The sequence below is a fragment of the Bubalus bubalis genome, chromosome 4, assembly GCF_019923935.1.
Source record: "Bubalus bubalis isolate 160015118507 breed Murrah chromosome 4, NDDB_SH_1, whole genome shotgun sequence".
NCBI lineage: Eukaryota > Metazoa > Chordata > Mammalia > Artiodactyla > Bovidae > Bubalus > Bubalus bubalis.
The window spans coordinates 142,552,576-142,568,015 of record NC_059160.1 but is presented as its reverse complement, the minus strand read 5'-3'; the positions used below and the strand labels follow the sequence as shown (position 1 = coordinate 142,568,015).

The following is a 15,440-nucleotide window of genomic DNA, read 5'->3' as shown; positions in this document are numbered from 1 at the left end:
TTTTGCCTAACTTCAGCACTTACTCTTTCATTCCTAAGACATTTTATACTTTTTCCTGCCAACCCCTATATAATTATGTTCGCCTGCCACCCTTAAAAATTGAAGTAACTGCTGTAAGTTAGGTATCATCGTAGGTGCTTTACATCAAATTATCTTCTCTAAAAGCATGTAACCAAGTATTATCCCTGATTACAGGTGAGGAAACAGATCCAGAGAGGTCAAGTAACTAGTTTGAATCACTCAATTAGTGAAGGGCAGTGCCGATACTTGAAAGTAGTTCCTTTTTACTCTAAATCCTGTTTCTTTTCTTTTTCCCAGTATAAAATAATGCTTCCATTTGCCTCTGTTTTACTTTAAACTGCTTAACTAGCAAAATCTAGCTCTTGGCTGCCCTTAACAGAGCTCATTCTCTTTAATGCCACTCTTTCAAATAACCCTGCTGTGCAAGCTGCCAGAAAGCAAATGTATTTATCGCAAGATTTGGTTTACCCTGATATATTGGTCGGCTTACCCTTTCCACTGAATTTTCATGTATCTGGTAGTATGGAGCCCCTCGTATTATCATTAAAGGTAGAGGGGAGCATTCTCATGTTGTCAAAAGTCACCAAGAACAATCCCATAACCTAGAAAAATGAACAGATAGTCAAGCCAAATTGGCAACCTTTTGGAACTTTGTGCAGATTACATCTTCCCTTTGTTCTTTGATGCTACTTTGGGAGCAAGTAAGTGGTAAAATTATAGAGCACTGCAGCAGCAGGAAAGAGATGCAATGTCCTGACTTGTTAAGTGGTTGAAGGTACCTGGAGTTTCCCTGTACAGGTACTGTGTATTGCAGTTAAGTGTCATGCCACATCCATAATGCATTAGTTTACAGGAAGTTAATAGGTTCCATCCATCTGGAGTCTTGCATAATTTTGCAGTAGCATTGGGCATTATTGTCATTCAGGATGTGCAATATTCTACCAAAAAAGAACCGCAGATCCCATATTAAAACAGCTGCAGATTTAGATTTAGCTACAGTAGGGAGAAAATATTGTGCTATGGAGGTTGGCCAGAAGAGCAATGGAGATATGCTGTAAATGAGGGGGAGGAGAAAGAAATTGAGGTCAAGCTGCCAAGAAAGACAGAAATGGAAGCAGGGGAGGGTAATTCATATGGTCAGTGGCAATTCAAAAGAACTTAAAATCCAAGACAAGAATGGAGAACACAGGGTGAGTGATGGCTGAGTGAGCTGATGAAATTTTAAAGCAGGAGGTGGTCTAACCAGAACAGTGCTTACAAATATAAATGAAGGGATAAGGAAAATAGCTATAAATGTGATAATTCATCCTTAGGACTTACTGTAGGCAGGCTATTGATTTAGGAATAAACTGCTAGAAAAGCTATTGATGCTTGATGTGATCAATATCTAAGAAAAGAGTTCTGATCTACAAGGAATCAGAGCAAATCCAGACCGTTACAGGATTTGAGACTATCTTGGGTACCCTTGGACTAGACAGCTGTCTTCCAATAATGGACCCTCATGAGATTAACTAGTCGCATCTTGGGAGAAAATGTTGGAGGGATCAGTTGGTTCAACTTTGGAAAACTGAGGTAGCAAAATCTTATTTCAATAGAATTGTGGCCTTATGAGATTCTCATTAACTACAGGGCCATCTGCCTTTTTGCTATTCACTGGACTCATTTAGTCACAGGTGGGTAGGAAGGTCTCAACAATTTTAGTTTCCATTCAATTCTGATTTCAGCTTGGGAAATGGAAAAGACCAGTGCCAGCTATGGCAATGCTGGACCTCTCTTTCCTCTGTGGAGCCAGAAGTGGCTACCCTATGCAGTTCGCAGCTAACAGAGCAAGCAGACAGAAAGCGTTTCCCTTATCCTTGTGTTTGGCCCCCTAAAACCATTGTTTTCTCTGCTTTATGGTACAGCTGGCTTAGGAGACTAGACAAGGAACATAGTGGCCTCTAATTCAGCAATTGACTTCGTTGGTGGAGTGAAGGAGCTGGTTACTGACCATCAGTGGACAGTCATCCTCTTGACATTTATCCCTAACTTCTGTCTGCTCCCCTGCTTTAGAAATGAAATATTAACTGATTTGCTTAATGATCAGGAAATATATCTGGTACCTTACAAGTTACTAGACCTCTCCAAACTTTAAAAGAGAAATGTCTCTATTACTAAGACATAATTTTGTTTTCCTTTTCTTTTGAACACGAAAACATAAAAAACCTGATGGTTAACCACCCGCTGTTCCATCACTGCATCAAGAAAGCAAAGAGGCAAACCAAAACAAAACCAAAGTTGGTGTTGTCTTAAGTCTGAAAATCCAGGAAATTACAGGACCATTTCAAAGAGACCATTTCTTTTCTCTCCACAAAAGAAAATTTTGTAAAATTTGAAAAACTTTGAAAATTCTGGAGTTCTGTGATGATGAAATACAGTGGTGCAAATGTTTATTGGGCACTCTGTATGCGTTTTACCTACATCATCTTATTCATTCCCCTCCCTAAAATCTATGGCGTAAGTGCTGTTTACTCCTCATTTTACTGATGTAGCAGCTGAGGCAAAGAATAGTTAACTAACTCTTCCAGGTATCAAGGTCAGAATACAGTAGAGCCATTACCCAAACCAGCAAATTTCCATATAAGTCCAAACTCTGGACATAGACTTTTCTGCTTCTGTGATTTAGAATCTTCCTGTTGGAAACTCTTACATCATTTATTTATTAAAATACGTGAATGGGGAAAATTCTGTAGGTGTGCTCTAATACTGTGAACAAACTAAAATCCAACAGAGTACCATTCTAGTCAATAAATATATAATTCTCTCACTTAGAATGACTGATTTCTCAAAGTTATATTTAAAAAATAGGTATGTGAAGAGAGGATATTTTATGAAGGGGCTCATCACTTTATCTGCAAGATTCAATAAAGATTTCCTTCATATGACTGGCTTTGTATACTTCACGTATTTCATAATAATTCAGGGTAGGAAATAATTTAGAACCACATGTGTTTTCATGGTACTTTTTATTCAATTAAAAATCCTTGATGAAATATGTGACATGTTTAATAAATATATTCACTGAAACTTTCTGAATTACAAAAATTTTATTTGCTATTTGGGGTTTCTTTCAACCCCACCCCTCTCTTGTTTTTAAGATTATGGTAGATCACTTAACATGAAATCTATCCTCTTAACATTTTCAGGAGCCCAGGACAGTACTGTTAATTACGGGCACAATGTTGTGTAGCAAATCTCTAGAATTTATTCAATCTTTTATAACTGAAACTTTGTACCCATTGGAAGCAGCTCCCCATTGTCTTAATTCTCTAGCATCATATTTTCAGAAATGACATTAAGAGCATGTGCCTATGCTTTATGTCACTCATGATGGCACATAACAGTTTGGATTTCTAGATATAGTTTTTCTTTTTGGTTTTTCTATACTTAGGAATAAAAGTTTGACTATGTGTTATTTTTCCTAAAAAGGTTGGTTCCATATATATTAAGCAAGAATTCTAAAATTTATGAACTATTTCGTGTCATTTCCAAATTAAAATGTGAGTGATCTAGACATATATGAGGCAAGTATTTTAAAGTTTTGATATTTAAAGTGAAGTCGCTCAGTCGTGTCTGACTCTTTGCGACCCCATGGACTGTAGCCTACCAGGCTCTGAGGAGCCTCTCAGTCCATGGAATTTTCCAGGCAAGAGTAATGGAGAGGCAAGTATGACTTATTTTAAGTCAGTGACAGCTTAAAGCATAGGATTTATGATAGTACCTAGGTATCCATCTCAGAAAGAGAATCTTGTTTCTTTTCTCCTTTGTTATGTAAAAGCATTTCCTCTGTCATAAACAAAACAGTAATTCCTTATCTAACAATGGTAGGTGGCTGATTTAAGTGCTCTTTCTTTCGTTTTTACCTTAAAACAAACAAGGCCCTGTTCATTTAAAAAAAATTTAGAACACATTTGGAAGTCCTTTAGATAGGGATGCTGCTGCTAAATCGCTTCAGTCGTGTCCGACTCTGTGCGACCCCATAGACGGCAGCCCACCAGGCTTCCCCGTCCCTGGGATTCTCCAGACAAGAACACTAGAGTGGGTTGCCATTTCCTTCTCCAATGCATGAAAGTGAAAAGTGAACATGAAGTCACTCAGTCGTATCCAACTCTTAGCCACCCCATGGACTGTAGCCCACCAGGATCCTCTGTCCATGGGATTTTCCAGGCAACAGTACTGGAGTGGGGTGCCATTGCCTTCTTCGAGATAGGGATGCTAATGTTCTTCTTATTCTCTATTCTATACATGGCAATAAACAGCAGGATATTATTCCTTATGAGAGCTCTGAACCTGGGCCACTTCTATAGTTTCTAAAATTTTGTTGCTAAGCTCAGGCTCTGGGTTTATCACAAGGTCATATATATCACATACATTTTAGATCTTTTAAACAAATTTTGGCATCTCAATCCCTTAATATAACCTCCTACTGATTTATATTAGTCATTTGTTTTAGACAGTGGAACTACCAACCATTAGCTAATGCTCATGGAAATATTTAGACAGAAATTATATTGAGATTCATATGAAATACCCAATAAATTTTCCATACTAGAAATTTCAATTTTGATATATTTCAGTAACCAAATGATAAACCCATGTTTAGTTATTTAGAAAATAACCACTGTTAGGAAAAAAAATATAATATATATATATATATATATAGGCATGCTTTCTACTAAGAGGTCAATGATTCCTTATACATCTTGCCAATAAACCTTCTTCAACATAAAATTCAGACTTTTTTTGGATGAAGTGAATGATGAGAACAAAGACACGCAGTCTGGAGAATGAAATTGTTTTGAGTAAACAGTGAGTGGATAAGTCTGATAGGAAACTAATGAGAAGTAAGTTTAGTCCGCATTGAAGAGGGCTGAAAATGCAAAACTTCTAATTTCACCATTTTTCTTTAGGAAAGTCATTGTAGATTTTTAAATAAGGGATGACATCATTACAGCAATGTTATATGAAGAACTCTTTCAACATTTTATAGGGCATGCTCTTAATGAGGTTATTGCAGTAATCTATGTAGAAGGTGATGAGAGCAGGAATAAAAGGTGTGATGAAGAAAATGGAAAGTAGTCCTGTGGATTCCAGAGCTTAAAGGATGTTTGACACATGCTGTTCTCTGAGATATTCTTCTCTCCGTTCTCTGCCTTACTAATTCCTTAAGTTCAGGTGTCAACTGAAATGTTTTTGTTTACAGGGAAGCCTCCCTTGATCCCATAAATCAAGGGCCCATTACATTTATATGCCTTCCAACACCATGTTCTTTCTGTTGCCATGTTAGACATACTTATAATTTTTAATTAGCTATTTGTAAATATTTTTTAAGGTCTTCCCTATCAGGCTTTAACTCTTACAATGGCAAGTGTCATGTTTGTTTTATTCACTATAGCATCACTAGTACCTAACAGATAAGTACTCAACAAATTTTTGTGGACTAACTAGTTTTACTGACTTGTTCAATACACAGGAAAATGAAAAGGGCAAGTGGGTAGGAAAGAGGCAAGTTTAACTCATGTTGAACAGTTATTGGTCCTTCATTTACACTTTAGAATAAGTGAACTTATATATTTTGCTATGAGCAGTTTTGATTAAAGAAGTGAAATATTGTGTATTAACTTAGAGCAACAGGAAGGGATGGCTTCTAAATGGAGGAAACAGCAGAGAACAGGGAGACGGGATTTAGCAAGAAGCCTGTGACCTTGACTGATTAGATGGAGAACCAGACAATCTTGTGGATGCTCGGGCACAAAGCCACTGTTAATCCTTAAAGGTTCTATACAAACTATTAAGCCAAACACTTTGTACTTGACAGTCATAGATTTAGAATGTTAGATAGTCCAAAGAGAAATCAAAGACAGATTAGTTCCAAATTCTTGACTTCTCTTCACAGTATCCAGCCAAAGTATCAGGCTTTGAAAGAAAATCTCCAGAAAGGGAAACCTTTCTGGTTTCTCTTTTACTTACACCAATAGGTGCTGACTCAGAAGCCAACCTGATCAGTAAATCACAGCTAAGTCAAGTACAGACTTCTTCAAAACTCTTTGTTATCTGCTTTAATACTTTGCAGAGGAAGCCAGTGTGTATTTGTTCACACTCTCTGATACTACTTAATACTATTTATTATATGTGAGTGCCTTTATTAGAAAAGGTGCTATGGTCAGAACTGTGTATTTTGTAAGTGCTCCTTCTTAGTGATCAGTAATTGGGTGAGTTGTCAGTTGCAGAATCACATCCTGATTTGCTTAGATTGAAGTAGTCTTTTCTAAATGATGGGATGCTGATTTTAAATGTGACTAAAGAATGATCCTTTTGGTCAGATAGAAAATGGCACATCTTAATGGAGTCCAAAATACCAGATTACTCATCTCTTCATCAAGAACCTTTGATTCAAAGTCTAATGTTTCAGAATTGCTTCTTCAGATTTTAGGCCTATTCTTGATTCAGAGCTTGTATTGACCTGGGCTGGAATCAGTTTTTTTTTCTAGAAAAAAGAGGTATTATAAAGAACTCTTAAAATTCAATATGAAGAAAAATAATCCAGTAAAATATGGGCAAAAGTCTTGAACAAATATATCAGAAAAAATATACAAATAGTTGATAAACACATAAACAGATGCTCAATGTTACTAAATATCAGGTAAATTCATATTAAAACCATATGGAGATATATTTTACATCCACTAGAATAACTAAATTGAAACAAAACTAAAAATCAGACATATTAAATGTTACAGATGGTGTGAACCAATGAAACTCTTATGCTTTACTGAGGGAATGTAAAATAGTACAATTGCATTGGAAAACAGTTTGGGAGATTCTTTAAAAAGAAAAGTATAGGTATTTCCCTGAGAGTTCAGTGGTTAAGACTCTACTCCCAATGCAGGGGTCACGGGTTATATCTTTGGTCTTGGAACTAAGATCCCACATGCCTCACAATGCAGCCTATATATATATATTTATTTATTATATATATATATATAAATTTATTTATAATAAATAAATAGAAAAGTATATATCTACTCTGTAAGCCAGCAATTACAATACTAAATATTTATCCAAAAGAAATAAAAATGTATGTTTCAGGAAAACTTACACACTTGTACCGCTAGCTGTTCCAGCTTAATTTATAGTAGTCAAAAACTGGAAACAATCTAAATGTCCACCAACAGATGAACGCACAAATAAGCATGCCGTGTATGAATATACAAATGAACGCTGCTAGCAATAAAAAATACATTGCTAATAAGTATGTCTTTATATTACTTTATTCATCTAAAGTAGCAACTTAAACCAGCTTAGGTCACCACATGCTCTGAATCAGGACTGAGCCTAAAATTGTATAGAGCAGAAGAAACCAAGTACAGAAGAATACATTGAATAATTCCATTTATATCAAGTTCAAAAGTAGGCAAAATTAATGTATAGTGATAGAAACAAATCTGTGGTTGTCTGGTACAGAGGTGAGGAGATGGACTCCAATAGGACACAGGATAACTTCCTTGGTGGTGAAATCTTTCTATGTGTGGTAATTACAGCTGTGTATGCAATTGTCATGGAGAAGGCGATGGCACCCCACTCCAGTACTCTTGCCTGGAAAATCCCATGGATGGAGGAGGCTGCTAGGCTGCCGTCTATGGGGTTGCACAGAGTCAGACACGACTGAAGCGACTTAGCAGCAGCAGCAGCAGCAGCAGCATGCAATTGTCAAACCTATCAAACCAAACATTTTAAGTCTGTAATTTGTTGTATGAAAATTATACCTCAATAAAAATGGATAAATAGAGGAGTAGTAGGTAATTAATTTAAGAGCCTAACAAAATTGTTTTGAAGCGTATTTAATTTCCATAAGAGCATTTTGGCACTTTGAAAAACATATATGCTGCTAATGAGAATGCCACTAAAGCAGATTTTTTTTAAAAAAAGTAAAAAAATACTTGGTTACCAAAAGTTTGGTTATTATGAGATTTACATTTCCAAGCACACTTTATTTTTAATTTCAATTCAGGTTGTTCTTGTCACTTATTAATCCATATTAATGAGAGCTCATTGTAATGTCAGTGTTAGTTTCATATCAAAAAATGTGGAAAGGTCTGGTAGGTGGACTTTTCTGCTAATTGCCATTTTTTCGATCAAGATACAAGCATTAGAGTCTTTGTTTTTCATCTCAACTGAAAATTAAAATGTCTGACATTTGTTTATAAAGTTATTAAAATTCTTTTCAAAGACCAGGCTATGAATTATTTTAAACAATTAAAAAGAACTGTTCTTGATCCTCAAATATAATAGCATATTTTTTTTTCTTGACATACATGAAAATTGCTTGTGGTTGATGATTTTTAATACTGACATCTCTAAAAGTTTATTTTTCTCTACTGTTTTTTGTCCTACATTTCTATATATGTGAAATGTATTTAAAGGTTCAATTTTATAGAAACTTTAAATAGTATCTCTGTAAAGCTTCTAATATTATGGATTTATTTATGTTAAAGTCTTATCAGGAAATATAATTTATAAGATAAATTTTTATCACCTGAAGGAAGTAATGTAACAATTTGGATGGGCCTGTTAAGGCCAAAGTTAACTATTCCCCAAGTGCAAATATACCAAAAATATCATTATATTGAAAAGAGGAGGAAAATAATTAATATTTTAGAATTAATAAAAGTTATTTAAAGATAGTATGTACATTACAGGAAATTTAAATGAATCATGTGATATGGTTAAGAAAAGAGTTAAATTCTGAAGCCAAATAACTAAGAAGGGAGAAAATGAGCATCCTGTGGGAGAAATAAAGCTTTGTTTATCCAAGTGGAACCTGAAAACCACAATAAATTGGTGATATATTGTCAAATTCAAAAGTAGGTGTGCGATGGCAACATTTAAAAAAGCTTAAGTGGAGTGTGGAGTTCAAGACATTATAAAGGTTATTAAAGACCATAGCTTCAAGGAAAAAAGATGAGAATTTTCAAAAGTTATGGGGGGTTAAATAGAGAAATATTACTGCATTTAATTTTCCAGTTCCTGAAACAAATATGATATAAACAGAATGAAATATACTGAAATACACTGTATTGTTTTAAAACAAAAGTATACACTCTGATTTTGTGTGTATATATATATTTATATATACTTTCACATGGACTCTGGTGGCTCAGACCGCAAAGCGTCTGCCTACAGTGTGGGAGACACTGGTTCGATCTCTGGGTCAGGAAGATCATCTGGAGAAGGAAATGGCAACCCACTCCAGTTCTCTTGCCTGGAAAATCCCGTGGATGGAGGAGCGTGGTAGGCTACAGTTCATGGGGTTGCAAAGAGTCAGACATGACTGAGTGACTTCACTTTCACTTTCATACTTTCATATATATCTATATATATATATGTTGTGTATATATCTATATCTATATAAGACTTTGGCCAAGAATAAGATCTAGTGCAGAAAAAAAGGCTGGTGTGAATTTATAAGAATAGTAGAAATGACAAGGTTTTTTGTTGAAAACCAGTTATATCAGTGTTTTATTTTTGTTAGCAATTCATAATTGGCAGGGCTTTCCTGCAAACTCAGTGAAGAGTGAGTGGCTTATACTGCTCTTACCAACACAGTAAGGATGATGGCAGTTGCCATTTATTGGTTACTTATTATTTATAAGCCTTCTGCTGGGTGCTTTACATAAAACAGTCCCAGCATATGAATGAATTATACACTTCATTGTATTATATGAACTTGGAGCTAGATAAATGGCACAAAGCCACACAGATGTTAAAGATAAAATAGGGATTTAAGCACAGTCTTATGCTTATTCTAAAATTTGTGATTATTCTACTTCACTCTGTTCCCTGTTTACTGTGTCTCCTGTAATTAAAGACCAATTTGATACATCTTCATTTTTTTCCCCTTAATCACAGAAAGGAGGAAAAGGCTATAAAGAGACCAAATAATGCACATACCCAGAAATGCAAATAAGTTTGCATGAAGGGAAGAAGAAATACGGCAAGCTTAGCATAATTAATAAATAAGATTTTTCTGTTTAATTTGGTTGAGGGCATCTCCATAGTTGAACACTGAAGTTGGCTGAGATCTTATTTCTATAATCTAAAGGAAAAAATGAAGGAATATCAAGAAGAAAGAGCAAGCTTACAGAGAATGAAGATATATATTCTGAGTTTCCTTTTAGGTTTAATTCAAATATTATTTGGGCAATCATCTGTTAACTTTTGAACTAGTTCTGCCTGAAGTCTAGGAAAAGACAGACTTCGGCTTTTGAGAAAGTACAGTCTTGATGATTTCTGAAAATACTGTCATTATCTAGACACAGATTTTCTGGTTATATTTAGTGATATTTCAGGTCATAATCATCTCAAAATTTCTTTAGCTTTCACTTTGAAATATATTTTCTTAGCATTATTAGTATGTTATATGAAAGTAGGTGCTAAAAATTGCCCTAATAGAAGACTTTTATTTTTGTTTTTCAAAGATATATGTCTTTTGTTGGTTATGAGGAAGACCAATTGGCTTCTGGCCACCAGTTACCTCACTGAACTTAAAAATGATATTACCATGGATATCTTAGAAGAAAATAATAGCTGTTAAATACTTGCTATTTATAGAGAAGAAGCTGATTCATATGTGCAGAAAATATATGGATGTATTTCTAAGAAATGGTGTTATAAAACCAAAGTGTAAATTCAAAAAATACAACAGACGAAGTGTAAAGAAATCCCAGTGGCCATACTGACAGACCATAAACTTTTGTAGTTGCTTGAATCTAATACTACATCTGATCCTGCTATCAGTTCAATTCAGTTGCTCAGTTGTGTCCGACTCTTTGTGACCCCATGAATCGCAGCACACCAGGAATCCCTGTCCATCACTAACTCCCAGAGTTCACCCAACTCATGTCCATCAAGTCAGTGATGCCATCCAGCCATCTCATCCTCTGTCGTTCCCTTCTCCTCCTGCCCTCAATCCCTCCCAGCATCAGAGTCTTTTCCAATGAGACAACTCTTCGCATAATGTGGCAAAAGTATTGGAGTTTCAGCTTTAGCATCAGTCCTTCCAAAGAACACCCAGGATTGATCTCCTTTAGAATTAACTGGTTCGATCTCCTTGCAGTCCAAGGGATTCTCAAGAGTCTTCTCCAACACCACAGTTCAAAAGCATCAATCTTCGGTGCTCAGCTTTCTTCATAGTCCAACTCTCACATCCATACATGATCACTGGAAAAACCATAGCCTTGACTAGATGGACTTTTGTTGGCAAAGTAATGTCTCTGCTTTTCAATATGCTATCTAGGTTGGTCATAACTTTCCTTGCAAGGAGTAAACATCTTTTAATTTCATGGCTGCAATCACCCTCTACAATGATTTTGGAGCCCCCAAAAATAAAGTCTGACACTGTTTCCACTGTTTCCCCATCTATTCCCCATGAAGTGATGGGACCAGATGCCATGATCTTCGTTTTCTGAATGTTGAGATTTAAGCCAAGTTTTTCACTCTCCAACTTTTTCACCAGGCTTCCCTGGTGGCTCAGAGGTTAAAGCGTCTGCCTCCAATGCAGAAGACCTGGGTTCGATCCCTGGGTCAGGAAGATCCCCTGGAGAAGGAAATGGCAACCCACTCCAGTATTCTTGCCTGGAGAATCCCATGGACAGAGAAGCCTGGTAGGCTACAGTCCACAGGGTTGCAAAGAGTTGGACATGACTGAGCGACTTCACTTTCACTTCACTTTTCACTCTCCTCTTTCACTTTCATCAAGAGGCTTTTAAGTTCCTCTTCACTTTCTGCCATAAGGGTGGTGTCATCTGCATAGCTGAGGTTATTGATATTTCCTGGCAATCTTGATTCCAGCTTGTGCTTCTTCCAGCCCAGAGTTTCTCATGATGTACTCTGCATATAAGTTAAATAAGCAGGGTGACAATATACAGCCTTAATGTATTCCCTTTCCTATTTGGAACCAGTCTCTTGTTCCATGTTCAGTTGTAACTGTTGCTTCCTGACTTGCATATAGATTTCTCAAGAGGCAGGTCAGGTGGTCTGGTATTCCCATCTCCTGAAGAATTTTCCACAGTTTATTGTGATCCACATAGTCAAAGGCTTTGGCATAGTCAATAAAGAAGAAATAGATGTTTTTATGGAACTCTCTTGGTTTTTCCATGATCTAGCAGATATTGGCAATTTTGATCTTTGGTTCCTCTGCCTTTTGTAAAATCAGCTTGAACATCTGGAAGTTTATGGTTCACATATTGCTGAAGCCTGGCTTGGAGAATTTTGAGCATTACTTTACAAGCGTGTGAGATGAGTGCAATTGTGCAGTAGTTGGAGCATTTTTTGGCATTGCCTTTCTTTGGGATTGCAATGAAAACTGACCTTTTCCAGTCCTGTGGCCACTGCTGAGTTTTCCAAATTTGCTGGCATGTTGAGTGCAGCACTTTCACAGCATCATCTTTCAGGATTTGAAATAGCTCAACTGGAATTCCATCACCTCCACTAGCTTTGTTCGTAGTGATGCTTTCTAAGGCCCACTTGACTTCACATTCCAGGATGTCTGGCTCTAGGTGAGTGATCACACCATTGTGATTATCTGGGTCATGGAGATCTTTTTTGTACAGTTCTTCTGTGTATTCTTGGCACCTCTTCTTAAAATCTTCTGCTTCTGTTAGGACCATACCATTTCTGTCCTTTATCGAGCCCATCTTTGCATGAAATGTTCCCTTGGTATCTCTAAAATTCTTGAGGAGATATCTAGCCTTTCCCATTCTGTTGTTTTCCTCTATTTCTTTGCATTGATTGCTGAGGAAGGCTTTCTTATCTCTCCTTGCTATTCTTTGGAACTCTGCATTCAGATGCTTATATCTTTCCTTTTCTCCTTTGCTTTTCCTTTCTCTTCTTTTCACACTTATTTGTAAGGCCTCCCCAAACAGCCATTTAGTTCAGAGCTTTTAAACTTCATGTAACTCAGAGTACCTGTCTTTTTTGTGTGTTTAAAGATGTGACAGTCCATGAGAGGCCTAGAGGTTCACTACTGGTCACAGTGATTTTGAATTTGTTGCCATATCTGCAATTTGATATATATATATATATATATAGAATTAGTTTTGTCTTTCAAACATTTATAGTCTCAAATTATTTTGTAAAAATTGTATTGTGTAAGTGCACTGGGACAACCCAGAGGGATGGTATGGGGAGGGAGGAAGAGGAGGGTTCAGGATGGGGAACACATGTATACCTGTGGCGGATTCATGTTGATGTATGGCAAAACCAATACAATATTGTAAAGTTAAAAAAATAAAAAATAGTATCCAAAAAAAATAAATAAAATACAATGTGAAATAATTGTGTTGTGGAAGAGCACAATTATTACAATTATCTTTAAGGTAGATCACTATTGTTTCACTCATATTTATGTGGTAACCTTGAGACTCAGAACTTTTTATATAGTTTCAGAAATATATTTCTGGTAGAAGCATTTAGGCAGCATGATGTTATTCATGCTAAGGAAATATTGAAGATATCCTTATGAGAGTTGCAAGAGGTAGCTTCACTCCTGTAATGTGAGATAGACATGCCAAAAGAAATACAAATAGCAAATAAACATAGAAAAAAATGTTAAATCTAATCAGCATTAAAATTTGCATTATATCAATTTTGATCTGTGTGTGTGTGTGTATACTCAGTTGTGTCCAACTCTTTGGTGACCCCATGGACTGTAGTCTACCAGGCTTCTCTGCCCATGGATTTTCCAGGCAAGAATACTGAAGTGGGTTGCTGTTTCCTACTCACATATGAAACTGTAAATGCGATCTTAAAATGTCTACATTCTAGTGTGATGAAATAATTACTTTCACAGCTACTAGATGGTAGTAGGTATAATACAAATTATCAGAAAAACAATGTGGTACTATGGATCAAAAATGCTAAATCTAAGTCTATGCATTTTGACATATAGAAATGTATTATAAGGAAACAATCAAAGATAGAACAAAAGTTTAATGGACAAGGCCATTTAAAATCCCCCTCCAGTATTTTTATGTTATGTATTATTCAAACGTACATCAATAGCACAATAATTCAATTATTACACTTTAATATCCTGGAACAATATGATGACATTAAAATTTATATTTTTGAAGGATTTTAGTGACTTGAAAATTGCTAATAATGTAATATGTGTGCTCAGTTGCTCAGTCATTTCCGACTCTTTGAGGCCTCTTGGACTATAGCCCACCAGTCTCCTCCGTCCATGGGATTTCCCAGGCAAGAATACTGGAGTGAGTTGCCATTTTCTTGTCCAATAGTGTAATAATAAGTTATAAAAAGAAGACATAAAACTGACATCTGTATGGTTCCAAATATATATGTATAAATGATACCTATGCATAGATACAAAAATATTTGCTGGTGGTTTTATCTTTTTGTTGCTTTTATGTTTACATTACATTTCTCATTAATTCTTAGCTTCCCTGGTAGCTAAGCGGAGAAGGCAATGGCACCCCACTCTAGTACTCTTGCCTGGAAAATCCCATGGATGGAGGAGCCTGGAAGGCTGCAGTCCATGGGGTCGCTGAGGGTTGGACACGTCTGAGAGACTTCACTTACACTTTTCACTTTCATGCATTGGAGAAGGAAATGGCAACCCACTCCAGTGTTCTTACCTGGAGAATCCCAGGGACGGGGGAGCCTGGTGGGCTGCCGTCTATGGGGTCGCACAGAGTCGGACACTACTGAAGTGACTTAGCCTGCAATTCGTTCTGCCTGAACTGAACAACCCAGGTTCAGTTCCTGGGTCAGAAAGATTCCCTGGAGAAGGAAATGGCAACCCACTCCAGTATTCTTGCGTGGAGAATTCCATGGACAGAGGAGCCTTGTGGGCTACAGTCCACGGGGTCACAAAGAGTCAGACATGACTAAGTGACTAATACATTAATTCTTGATATTTTAAAGGCATTTTGCAATGAGCAATTTTGCTTCTTCTTTCAGAAAATAGAGCAATAGATGTTATATTAAAAGAAACAGCTCATAAAATAGAAATATATGTATTTAGACTCCACCTATTAAAAGTGTACATGTTGGATTCAATATGATGCTATATATTCAAGTTCATAGTCATTCATTCATTCTTCTTCATATGAATATGCATTAAGGAGCTTTTTTGTGTTAGGTGCTGTTCATGGTACTGACCATATGATCCTTTTGTTTCATAGAATTTCGTGGATCCAGTCTCTTTTTTCCCATTTATTTTAAGATTTATTAACTTTATTCATATCCAGTTTCTTCCCCCAAAATATGGTATTCTATAAGTGGGTTTTCTCCAGCTTAAATTCATGGTCTTTAAAAAAAAGTTTATTTCCTGTAATGTCAAAGAAACATAAATATGTTTG

At 36.2% G+C, this 15,440-nt stretch overlaps 2 protein-coding genes and 1 non-coding gene across 6 annotated transcripts in view; 2 read left to right on the top strand and 1 right to left on the bottom strand.

The window, feature by feature from the left end:
- Positions 1-15,440, top strand: part of CTNNA3 (catenin alpha 3) — a 1,922,732-nt gene that overhangs the window by 771,176 nt on the left and 1,136,116 nt on the right. The gene's annotated exons all lie outside the window — the stretch shown is intronic.
- Positions 1-15,440, bottom strand: part of LRRTM3 (leucine rich repeat transmembrane neuronal 3) — a 207,559-nt gene that overhangs the window by 148,949 nt on the left and 43,170 nt on the right. The window lies entirely within an intron of this gene.
- Positions 11,579-11,651, top strand: TRNAW-CCA. Its single transcript has one exon. It is a non-coding gene; the product is annotated as a tRNA-Trp (tRNA).